Source organism: Cupressus sempervirens, chromosome 10 (genome assembly GCF_028749045.1).
Source record: "Cupressus sempervirens isolate cs-2001-9-10 chromosome 10, ASM2874904v1, whole genome shotgun sequence".
NCBI classification, from domain to species: Eukaryota; Viridiplantae; Streptophyta; class Pinopsida; order Cupressales; family Cupressaceae; genus Cupressus; species Cupressus sempervirens.
This window is the reverse complement of record NC_143127.1, coordinates 80,243,114-80,256,220: the sequence shown is the minus strand read 5'-3', so window position 1 is coordinate 80,256,220 and position 13,107 is coordinate 80,243,114.

Sequence of the window (13,107 nt, the reverse complement as noted above, 5' to 3'; positions counted from 1 at the left end):
CCTGGCTTTAGATGACTGCACAAAACTAGGGTTCGATTACCTCAGTCAAGATCCATATTGTATTCACTCTTAAGCATGCCTACTATTTAAAAGCAAAATGTTAAAAAGATTGGGTGAAGAAGACATTGGCCTGTTGCATGTCTTCAGAGTAGTTGTCTAATTAGGTATACGCCTTGTAATTAGGTATACGGCTCATAATACATCCATATAATATGTGGATAAAGTTTTCATTGTCAGCATCATCCTTCCATGCAAGAAATATTTTAATTGATGATGATAAAGATTGAGAATAGAGTGTGAGTTAATATCGCTACAGATTGTGAACTATTAGTTAACTATTATTGGAATATATTTGACAGGCTGCAAGCTCTATAAAAGACTTCATACTGTAATGTTAGACCACCACCAATTTGACACCATGCTCATAAGCCTTTCTCTCTAAATCATATATGCTTGAACTTGAATGGGAACCTAGCTATAAAACCATCATTTTGAATGATTAGAGAAACTAGATTGTGATATGACCCTGATATCCCCAATATGAAAGCCTAAGAAAGGAGACATCATGAGTTGTAGTTTCCAACCAAGAAGAAATGATCATGTTTGTCTGCAATATTTGCAAAACCAATTCTCCTATAAGTCTAGGCGAAAGACCCACCTTCGGCAATTACCTTCCATAATCCATTTATGGCATTAAAATCTCTAGCCACTATTATTGTTTCCTAAGTGTTACCATTGATGACCCTTGAAATATCTTCCCAAACCAATTTCTTTTGATCCGATTTAATAAGACCATACACATTGACTAAGAAAGTAGCAAAGTTGATAGTCATAGAACTAAATTTGACTAATTGCCCAAATCTTGCTTTAGAAATTGGCTCCCTTTTTACCATCATCAAGTTCCATAAAATACCAAAAACTCTAGACACACCAAATCATCAAAAAAAGTACTGGACCATGCCAACACAAAGAAAATTCTACTACATTTTCCACCTCTAACTTATTCGCTTCACTGTATATACAATCTGCTTTTGCTTGGAACCTCTTTTGATTGGACGCATCTTATTATGGGCATTGCAACCTATGACATTCTAGGTTAGGAATTTCATGGTTGCCTGAGAGAGACGATGTCTCTCCGTGATCTTAGTTTGGTTTTCTCTTTCATGTTTCTAGCATCCTCCAACATTTTAAAAATATAATGCCTACGTGAAGACCATTGGCTGTCTAGATTAGCATTAGATGACTGAGCCTCACTTTTCTTGATGGAACAAAAATATTCAATTCCAACTTCCTCTGATATCCTAAACAGAACTTCACTGATGCTGAAATCCCCTTTTAAAGCCTCCATCCTATCTGACAAAGTCCTCACATAGATAGGGAACATCGGAATGTCCTTACATTGAAGCTGGTCTAAGGTTGTATATGTATTTGCAACATCTTACATTGGTTGATCTACAAATGAGGATACCACCTTCCTCTGAATGGAGCCACTTAAATTAGGAGAGGCTTCACCAGCATGAACTACCATCAAAGCCACCGGAAACTTATAATCCTATTTGATTGGGGATGATATCTAAATCACTCATTTGATGGAGAGATAGGAATGTAGATATTACCATCAAATAGACTTGTACACCTGGCAGAAAAATCCACATTGGAGTTCGATACAATAAGGAAACCTATCGCAGATAGAAGAGGACTACCCAATGCCTCTTACTCACCATTACCTCCATCAGGAGGCTTTGACATAGTCGGACTATCCCGAGCCTCATTATGCATAATTTTAGATAGTTTTTCCTTTCAAGCCTTTACCTATTTTCAAAACCGTGCACCCCAAATTTGAGTGATCCGATCTAAGGTATATTTTGGTAGCTAATATTCACAAATTGACTGATTTTTGATTTTTTGGCTTAAGATTTTATACAACCTAAATCACTATAGTTTTATAAAATTTAGTTCTAGAATATTTAAAATTGCTCATTTATTTTATTGAAAATTTTTAATTCAAATATTCACCACAATATTCATTATATGGTTAGATTTGAGTCACCTAAATATAATATATTATTGGAGAAATTAAATTGAATTGACTAATAATTATCATAATTATTAGTTACTTTAGAGATATATCACTAATATTTAGTTTTCACTATTGATTTAAAGTATATGTAATGATTTTCATTATAGGTAAAAAAAATTCAATTTTGATTTGTAATATTCCATGAATTTCTTTTTTTTTTTTTGAAAGAGGGGTAAACGCTTTGACCTGGAGCTATGAACCAGTGAGGCCACAAATGGGGGACCTCATCCCCATTAGATTTGAACTTTGATGGCAAGGATAACAACTCAACAACTTAACCATCACACCATGCTACTATTGGCTTAATGAACTTCCTATTATTATTGAGATTTGTCAATATTTAAAAATAAATAAAAAATGATTCAAAAATAATTGCCAATATTAATCATATTTAGAATAAAAATTTGAGAAATTTGCAAATAGAAATAATTTTATTTTTTCAAAATAATGAAATATTCACCAATACTTTATATCCTTTTTTGAAGGCAAGTTTCTTAAAGTTTATCCTGCCCCGATCATTGCAAAATTTACACTTCTCTAGAATATTTTCAACATGCACCTCCTGCCACCAAATACCTTCCATAGAGTGAATCTCCATTTCTTTTGGAAGCAAAGGAATTGGTTTCCACATGATGCAAATCTAGGCATGCATGTTGAAATCCTCCTTTGTAATAGCCTCATAAAATTTAATGAACTAGCCCAATCTATTCCTGATCACTTGAAGGGTGTCTTCATTCCATTAATCATATGGGAGATTGTACAAGATAATCTAGATCATAACTTCCTCAATCATAGGCTATTTTGGGTTGAAATTATTTGGAGCTTTATCTTTGATAAAAAGCTAATCCCATTCATCGTAAAAGGGTCATTAAATAATGTTTGATGTTTTTCTTGGGCAATCCCCATGATTACCAAGAAAAGTTGTTGGTTAGGGTTTTAATGGATACATTTGATCCCTATTTTGAATTCGCCGATTTTTTAACATTTTAAAAAAGTTGGCCATCCACCAACCTCCCACTTCATGAAAAAAGCCTCTTCCCTTAGGTTATGAATCAAGGCTTTCCATGCATTTGATTCAATCATGATGATCACCACCTTGTCTTCATTTTCGGTTGGGAAATCCTTTATGATTGGCTATAATTGGACATCCACACTAGTTTCCATATTTTCTTCTCTAAAGGTTTAAAACCCATATTTCCCTAGAGAATTTTTTTAAATATCCCCATTGAGAAATCTTTGATAAGTTCCTATCCCCTAACCAGATCCTCCATCAGTGATAATACTGAAACATTTGTCGAAAAAACCCCTATATCTTCTAGTTGTGGCCTTGTCACTCACTCTACCACTACCACCTTCACTCCATTCAATAGAATTTGAAAACTTAAAACTAATAGAGTTAGATGCTTAAGTTATCTTGGTGATCTAATGTAAATGGATAGTGCATGTATGTGTATATATATAATTTTAAATGAACTTAACTTTAAATGGATAACACAATTAATACTAGGTTGTATAAATAAAATTGAAGAGAATCAAATCAGTAGCCACTAGCCTCCATGCATGATGTGGAACTTGTAAGACAACACAATTATCTATTTAGATTGATTGATTTGTCCAATGCAAAGTAAGAAGGGGCAAGTCTTTATTTTTAAATTATTTGTTAAAAAGAATAAACATTAAATATGTATTAAAATTATCTTTTATTATTTAAAATTAATAATCCTTATTCACTACTTCACTTGAAAGGGAAAATTATATGCTGATACATTCATAAGAATAAATAAATAAAATAGATTTCTAACAAAGAACTATTATAGATCACATGAAAGGGAACTTATATAACTTTCATAACTAACTTATGTCCTTTACATTCATCAAATATATCTTAACAACATAAATCAATTTAACACATTATATCACTAAATTAAGGTAATGAAATGTACAAGGAACAAGTACCATACATGTAGTAAAAGATAATAATTGTGTTGAGCAAGCATCAGTATTTGGTGAAGAGGAGAAGCATTGGCATAGGCTTAACCTCCCAACCACAAAGCTTAACTTATCCCCACACATTCTCAACTGATAAAGCCCCTCCTTATCCCAAGTTAGGCTTTGGGCACTATGTTTCTGCCACCTGAGCATTTTGATGTTAGAGTGTCGATTAAGCAACAAACAAGGTAATAGATATCTTCCAATAAATTCCACTCTATCAGCTAGTACCCTAACCTCTATCGATTGCTGTGACAAGAATTCCACTAACCTATGTTGGCCAAGGATTTCAGTGGGCTACTATTGTTCCTAATTAGCCACCACTTGACTTCACAAAAAGATTATATTTGGAACAAGTATGAAATGACTCAGTATAATCCATTTAGGTTCCACTATTTAATCACTTTCTCTTTTGAATTTCTTTTTGTTCTTACCAGTATGTTTCTCCTCTCACCCATTATGATTGACTCTTCTAGTCTTGGGTGCATCTTGGGAGACCTTGAGATCATGTGTAATCAAGTAAAATATTTATAATTTTAGTATTTATTTAACATCTTGATCTCATATCATTTGAGACACATATAATCCACAACTATGTATAAGTCAAATTGATTACTATGCACAATAATAAAACCAACATTTTCTTATGTGATGTTCCATGCACAAAATATATTACAAGGTAAAGTAATCATGGAACAATTTACAAAGGTTCCATTCAATTTATACTATTTGCATGTCTATAATACCAGTAGCACTCTATATGCACAACATTAGATGATGTTCAAAAGTTGCACAATGGTTTCTTTGGCATGCATTCCATGGAATTATAATACGAGTATTAATTTTATTAATCAATATCAACATAAAATGATGTCTATATGGTAACTTAATTACACCACTATTCGAAACATTCAATGTCAATAATGAGAAATGTATAATGATAAATTGGCAAGAACAATGATGGCATAACATGTAGTTTTCTACTACATTGCCTAGCAAGAGATTGAAATTTTTTTATTGTGACATAATGATATTATAGCTGAACTCATTGGTGGCAAAGATTGATATGAAGGCAACCTATTGCAAGCTTCACTAGGGTTAGTGGGTTCTTAGTAATCCAAACTATAATTGCATACTCAACTTGAGGTTGTGTGTGTGTGAGAGAGAGAGAGAGAGAGAGAGAGAGAGAGAGAGAGAGAGAGAGAGAGAGAGAGAGAGAGAGAGAGAGAGAGAGAGTTCTTGTAGAGATTGTTGAGAAAATGATGAACTAAAAGAGAAGAACTCTCATAGTTATGAAGAGGCAATAATTAGAACCACCCACAACACATACATAGTTACAATCTTAAGAGTCAAGGCGGTGGTGTATGTCCAGCCATCGATGACGAGTAACTCTATTGATATAGATTTTAAAAAGAATTATGAACGGGTATGAAAATGGAAACCACTCAACAATATGGAACCAATTATAAAGATATACATAAATGTCATTCTTCCTCATGATTGCTATAATATATTGGCATCATGATATTTGTGCTACCTTTGTTTACACACACACACACACACACACACACACACACACACACACACACACACACACACACACACACACATGTAGGTGCAAATATAGATGTTAAAATAATATAATCTCAATATGTAGAAATATATATCTAGATGAGCACTTAGTGATCTCAAATATAAAAAGGTAATAGTTTTGTGTTATTTAAATATTTAATATTTTTCTTATTTTATTAACTAGCTGGTAGCTCATGGTTGTCGAAGGTGTTGAAACAATTGATTAATTGTGTATTATCTTTGATGTTACAAAAAATGTCATATCATTACTAGTTAGTGTATGTTGAGCTCACTTAGGCATTGAAGACAATTTTCTATGTCTATTGAGCATTCCAGAGTTTTCCTAGTTTAGAAGATAATATCTATTGAGTTCACTCAGGTGCTAAAGGAAAGTTTATGGAAGTTGAGTGTTAACCGAGCTCACTCGGTTAATAAAGGAAATGTTGGATGAAACTAGTGTTAACTAAGCTCACTCAGTTAATGAAAAAAATGTTGGATGGAACCAGTATGCAGTATGTAGTGTTGACCGAGTTCACTTGGTTAACATAGGAAAATTGTTTCTAAGTTAGTGTCTATTGAGTAGGGTTGACTCAAGAAGGATTTTATTATTTTGGCATATTAAGTTCAATTGATTTGTTTGTTGGTTCTAGTTGACTGAGGAGATGAATATTAATTATTCTAAGTTGAATTCTAGCTGATTTGACAATATGAAAGATTTAAATATAAGGCCAAGTTGAGATTTAGGAAGTGTGAATACATGGAAGATAATTGAAAATTTGATGATGCTAATAGGAAGTGAATTAGAAGGATAAGCATAATAAATATCCTTGTGGAGCAAAAAATATAAATTCACTCAAGAAGGATCAAGTATACAAGCTAGAATTAAGATTTGTAATTAACAATTCAGTTGCTTTTGAAATCAGGTCATCTCATTGTTACTCTCTAACCATTGTAGCAGTGATCTAATTCTCTTAATAGAGTTGGCTTAACAACTATTTATAAATCCTCTAACAAGGTGACATTTCTATTGAATTGTCCAAAGACCTCTAACAAGGCCACTCTTAATAGGGTGATTAAATCCTCTAATAGGGTCACACCTAACAATGTGTTTTTAACCTTTAACAAGATTGGCTCCTAACAAGACTCATTTCATAAGAGTGAAAATTAGTAAGTAGTTGCAATTGGTGGTTTTTCCCAAATTGGGTTTCCATGTTAAATCTTGGTGTCAAATGTGTTCATGCTATTTCTCTTACGTGTTTGCAACTACGCTAAAGTAATAGTAATCATAGATAACATCTTAATATTTTTATGTTAAGTATTTACTAAGCATTTTCAGTGTTTATTGAGTTAGAACATTTTTGTGTGTATTTGCCAAGCATCAATAGAGTTCAATTTTTAGAGTTTATTTTGTACTAACATCTAAGGGATATGAGATTTATTTTAGTGGTAACTAATTGACCCCTCCCCTCTCAATTACTCCTCTTATATTTCCAAAAAATCATATTAGAGCTTTTGGTTCTTGCAGAGAAGGTTTCAAGGACCTAAACTAAAGATCAGGATGTCTTGCAGAAGAGAGATTCCTCGGTTGAACTAAGACAACTTTGCAGCATGGCAAGGACTAATAATATTACATCTGGCAACTATCAATGATTTAGGTTGTAAGTATATTAATACTAGATACAAAACTCCCACTAGAATATTATTTGTTGAAGATATTTCTGAAAAGAAAAATCATAACATCATGATGGTTGACATTGCATTTGCTCTTAATTATGCCGAATTCAATTAAGTCAAAAGCTATAATAAAGCTAATGATATATGGATTAAATTGAAATAAATCTATGGAGGAGATGATAATGTAAGAAGACCTAAAGCTGAAAGTCTCAAAGGACAATTTGATCAGATGAAGATGAGAGAAGATGAAAACATTGCAAAATATGTTGAGAGAATCAAAGCAAGTGTGAGCACAATGAAAGCATCTAGAGGAGACATTGATGACAAAACAATTGTAAGCAAGGTACTCAGAACCCTTCTTCCTATCTATGCAATTAGAGTGTCTACTATTTAAGAGATGATATGTGATCTAAGTAGAAAAAAAAATTTGGATGCTCTAGTTGGAAGATTGACAACTTTTGAGTTGGATAACTATGACAACTATGTCCCTAGTTCCAAAGGTATTGAGTCTGCATTTGAAGCAAAAGTCTCACTCAAGAAAAAGAAAAAGAAATCAAAGACCAATCAATTAGGAGTGAAGAAGAAGAAGAAATCTTGAAAGTGATCTTGAAGTTTTTGAAGCTCTACTCACAAGGAAATATTCCAAAGGCAGAGAAAAGTACAAAGGTAAGATCCTCTAATCTACTTTTCTTGTGAAGAAGTTGGTCACATTGTTGCAAGGTGCCCAAATAGAGAAAACAAGGATGAAAAGAAAAAAATTAAGTACAAAGACAAGAAGGAATTCAAAAACTACAAGGACAAAGGTAAGAAATCTTGTTTTATGGCTAAAGATTTTGATAATAGTGAAGATGAAATGGTATATATTACTGTAAAAGATGAATTTGATGATAAAGGAGATAAGATGACACTTATCTATCATGTTAGCAAAAATGATACATGGATTATTGATAGTGGATACTCACATCATATGACTGAAGAAATTTTTTTTTTTGAGCACATGAAACATTATGATGGTGGTAGTGTGAGATTCAAGGAAATAATGAACCTTGTTGCATAAAAGGAAAAGGATGTATCTCATTAACCAATGAACTTAGATGTGACAATGCTTATTGGGTTGAAGGACTAAAGCACGATCTACTAAGTGTGGCACAATTGAATAACACTAGATTCAAGGTAGAATTTATGAATGGGAAGGCCAAATTACTAGATGGAAAAGGAAATCTGGTTGGGTCTGGAAAAAAAACAAAAGGTAACTTATTCTATTAACATTATCAAATTTCTACAATTCATTTGTACATAACTTGTCTTCTGGATTTGATTGTGTGTGCTTTTTTGCTATCAATGTTTCGGATCATACTACATGATCCATCATCAGAATGAGAAAGTGCAAGAGTAGAGATCATACATCATTAGGATGAGAAAGTGCAGGAGTAGAGATCATATAGTATGATCTCTACACCTGCACTTTCTCATCTTGATGATGGATGATGTAGTATGATCCAAAATGTTGATGGTAAAAAAGCACACACAATCAAATCCAAAAGACAACTTATGAACCTATTTTATCTTGATCTTAGTGAAAGTTTATATTTTATTGCTGAAGTAGAATAAAGTTGGTTATAGTACAAAAGATTATTTCATGTAAACTTTGATAAACTAGTTAAGATAAGAAAACACATAAGAGTAAGGGGTATTCCTAGCTTGAGGAAACCTGATATGGGTCTATGCAAAATTGTCAAATGGGTAAGATGGGAAAGACTAGTTTCAAAAGCAAGAACTATCATTTTGAAGAAGTCTTAGAGCTTGCACATATAGACTTATGTGGACCTATTGGAATAGAGAGTTACAATGGAGATAAGTTTTTTATTCCTTTTGTTGATGATTATTCTAGCATGACGACTGTAATGTATCTAAAAGAAAAATTAGAAGCTTTTCAAAAATTCAAGTGGCATCTAACAAGACTAAAAAAAAGAAACTAAAAAGAAGTTGAAATGTTTGAGATTAGACAAAGGTGGTGAATTAATCTCTAATGAATTCAATGAATTCTTCATTAAAAAGGGAAATAAAAGACAAGTGTCAGCCCCTAGTACACTTGAGTAGAATGGTATAGCTGAAAGAAGGAACATATCCATCATGGATTATGCAAGAACATTGATGATAGAAAATAATTATGCAATCAAATACTAGAAGGAAGTAATTAGCACTGTAGTACATACCTTGAACAGAGTATAGCTAAAGAAAGACTCAAATAAAACTCCTTATGAATTCTGGTATGGCTACAAACCTAATGTAAGTTACCTGAAAGTATTTGGCAACAAATGCTATATCTTAAAAGAATCTAGGAAAGGTAAATTGATGTCAAAGGTGATGAAGGTATATTCTTAGGATACTCCTATAGAAATAAAGAAGACAAGTGTTTGAATTTGTCTACTCATAAAATCATAGAAAGTGCACATGTGAGAATTGATGAGTTTGCAGAAAAGAGTGACGAAGAAAGAAATAAAGAGCTTGAGGATTATAAAAGATTTTTTTACTATGAACTTGATACCTTGCCAAATATATCTAGAAGAAAAGAGGCTTCGTCTCCTAAGTTCCCAAAACCTCCAATAGCTATTGAGTTGTAGACAGTGCAACCCAAGTCATAGTCTAAAGGACTTGAGTTGTAGTTAGAGGCTACCAAGCTAGAACAAACCGAGTCTGATGGACCTAAGTCATAGATAGTGGGAACCAAGATTAATACTAAAGTTCATGATGAAATCAATGAAACACACTCCAAATCCAAAGAACCCGTGTTAGCAAGATATGTCAAAAAACATCATGCACTTGATTAGATCATTGGAGACAAATTAGATGGAATCATGACAAGAAACAAATCAAAAGGTACATGTTTACTTGCTGAATTTGAACCTAGAAGTATTAAAGATGCCTTAGATAGTGAAAGTTGGATTGAAGAAATGAATGAAGAAATAGACCAAATAGAGAAGAACAAAACTTGGACTCTTGTTTCTAGACCCAAGGATAAAAATATAATTGGCACAAAGTGGGTATTTATAAATAAGCTAAATGAAGATGGAGAAGTTTCCAGAAACAAAGAAAGGTTAGTATGTAAAGGCTATTCTCAAGAAGAAGGTATTGATCATGGTGAAAATTTTTCTCTTGTTGCAAGATTAAAAGGTGTTAGAACTTTACTATCATGTGCAACACACAGAGGATTTAAATTTTATCAAATGGATGTAAAATCTACATTCTTGAATATAATTCTTGATGAGGAAGTCTACATTGAACGACTTGAAAGTTTTGTAGATTCTAGCAAAAAGGACATGGTTTGGAAATTACATAAGGCATTATATGGTCTCAAGCAAGCTCCTAGAGCTTGGTATGAAAGATTTCATAACTACTTGGTACAAATTAGTTTTCAAAGAACAAATGATAACAATAGTCTATATATCAAAGAAGGAAAGACGAAAAGATTGTGTTAGCACAAATATTCATTGATGATACTTTATTCATAGGAAATGATGACTTATCCAAGGAATTTTTAGAAGGAATGAGTAAAAAAATTGAGATGTCATAGATCTAGTAGAAGAAAGATGGTATCTACATTAATCAATCTAAATATATCAAGGAGATACTAAGAAATTTGGAATGGAAGATTCAAGTCCAGTTGGAACCCCTTTGTCTACTAGACATAAACTTTCCAAAAATGATGATTCTAAAGAGGTAGATCGAACAACATACAGATCAATGATTAGAAAATTATAGTGTGTAGTGCATACAAGGCTTGATATTGCATTAGTAGTTGGTATGGTGGCAAGATTCTCAGCAAATCCCAAAGAAATCACATGATGACAATCAAAAGAATCATGAGATATCTAAAAGGTATTGAAGAATATGGTTTATGGTACAAAATAGGAGGCAATTTGGATTTAAAAGTATTTACATATGCTGATTGGGCAGGAAGTATTGATGATAGGAAAAATGCTAGTGGTGGAGCATTCTTTCTTGATAAAAGACTAGTGTCTTGGACAAGCAAGAAACATAATTGTATCTCTTAGTCCATAGTAGAGGTAGAATATGTGGCAGTAGTAGTCAAATGTTCTTATATTGTTTCGTTCAAATAACTGTTGGTAGGTATGAAGATAGAGATCAAGGATCCAGTAGTCATATATCATGATAACACTAGTGCAATAAATATATCAAAGAATCAAGTGATGCATACCAAAACAAAACATGTTGCTATAAAATATCATTTCTTGAGAGAATTGTTATAAGATAAAGAAGTCAAATTGGAATATGTGAATACAAAAGAAAAAATTGCAGACATATTCACTAATCCATTACCTAAGGATGCATTTCTTTATCTAAGAGGTAAGCTAGGGGTCATTCCCCTAACTGAAGTTTATTAAATGAAGTTTAGTGATGCATCAACTAGAGCATGTTGAAGATCAACTAGTTGGTGCAATATTGACAAGGGCATATTGCAAATGAATTAGTACTTGAGGTATATTGATATTCACTAAATATTGTTTTTGTCATGAGATGTCAAAGAGGGAGAAGTTTTCTATCGTATCTCATAGAAATTTTGTAAATAAAAAGAGAAAGAGATGTCAAAAAGGGAGAATGAACTTGGTTTGATATCAAAGGTAGAGTTTTCTATCATAAGAAGTTGTAGTAGATAGAAGTTTTCTGATAGAAGTTTTGACAGAGGGAAAAAATGAAGGCAAAAAGAGTTCACACTGATAGAGGGAATTCTCATGAATGAGAATCTAAATGAAACTAAGGATATGTTCATTACCTTATATTTACATCTATTATATTTATTTCTATTTATATATATTATAGGAAAGTAAGGATAATTTTTCTTTAGTTTAAATCAAGATAACTATAATAGAAGTTATTTCATAATCATCACAACAACTAACCACCATTCACTTAATAATTATTTTTTATAACTACTTGTAAAATAATAAATATTAATTTCCAATTAAATTGTAATGATCAACTAACACATCATCCTCACATGAATAAAAAAGATCAACCCTAATTTCTATTTCACATGATAATAACATTTAACTATCTATTTTATGCTATTGTTGAGGAGAAAAGGATAATGGAGGACTATCCTTTCTTTAAGGACTTAGTTAAGATGGTCTCCTCTCTTGAAAAGCATGGTAGGGAGTAGCTCAAGAGAGCCTTGAGGAAGGAAAAATCTCAAAATATGGGACTAAGAGTGTGGAAGGGACCCCTCTAATTAATTCTAGGACTTAGTCTCCTTTGGTGAACCAATCCATGAGGATGGAAGAGAAAGATGCAGTTCTCTCAGAGGTGGAGGAATGCCTAGACCTTTGAGGGACAATCCCTAAGATGGTTGTGAGGGGAGTGTCCTTCACCTATAAGTTCCTTGAAAATGTCCCATTTCGATCAGCCAGGAAGTTCTTTCCCCATCTATACTAAGACTAGACTATCTATTAGCACCCACCCAACCCATGGAAGACCCTAATGAGGGATGTAATATGCGAAAAAGGAAGACATGGGAAACCATTAAACTTGATGTGGGCTTTGATCCTAGGGTTGGGAGACCTCTAGATAAATCCATCAAGTTAAAATAAATTCCAAGGGGCATTGCCCAAGGTACTCATTTTACCCTAGAAGATTCTCAAAGGTGTAGGAAATGAAGATCATCTCTTAGAATGTTAGGGGGATCAATAACCATAGGAAGAAGTATGTTATAAAGAATAAAATTATAGAAAAAAAAGTGGATATTATTCTTATTTAGGAAGTTAACATGATAG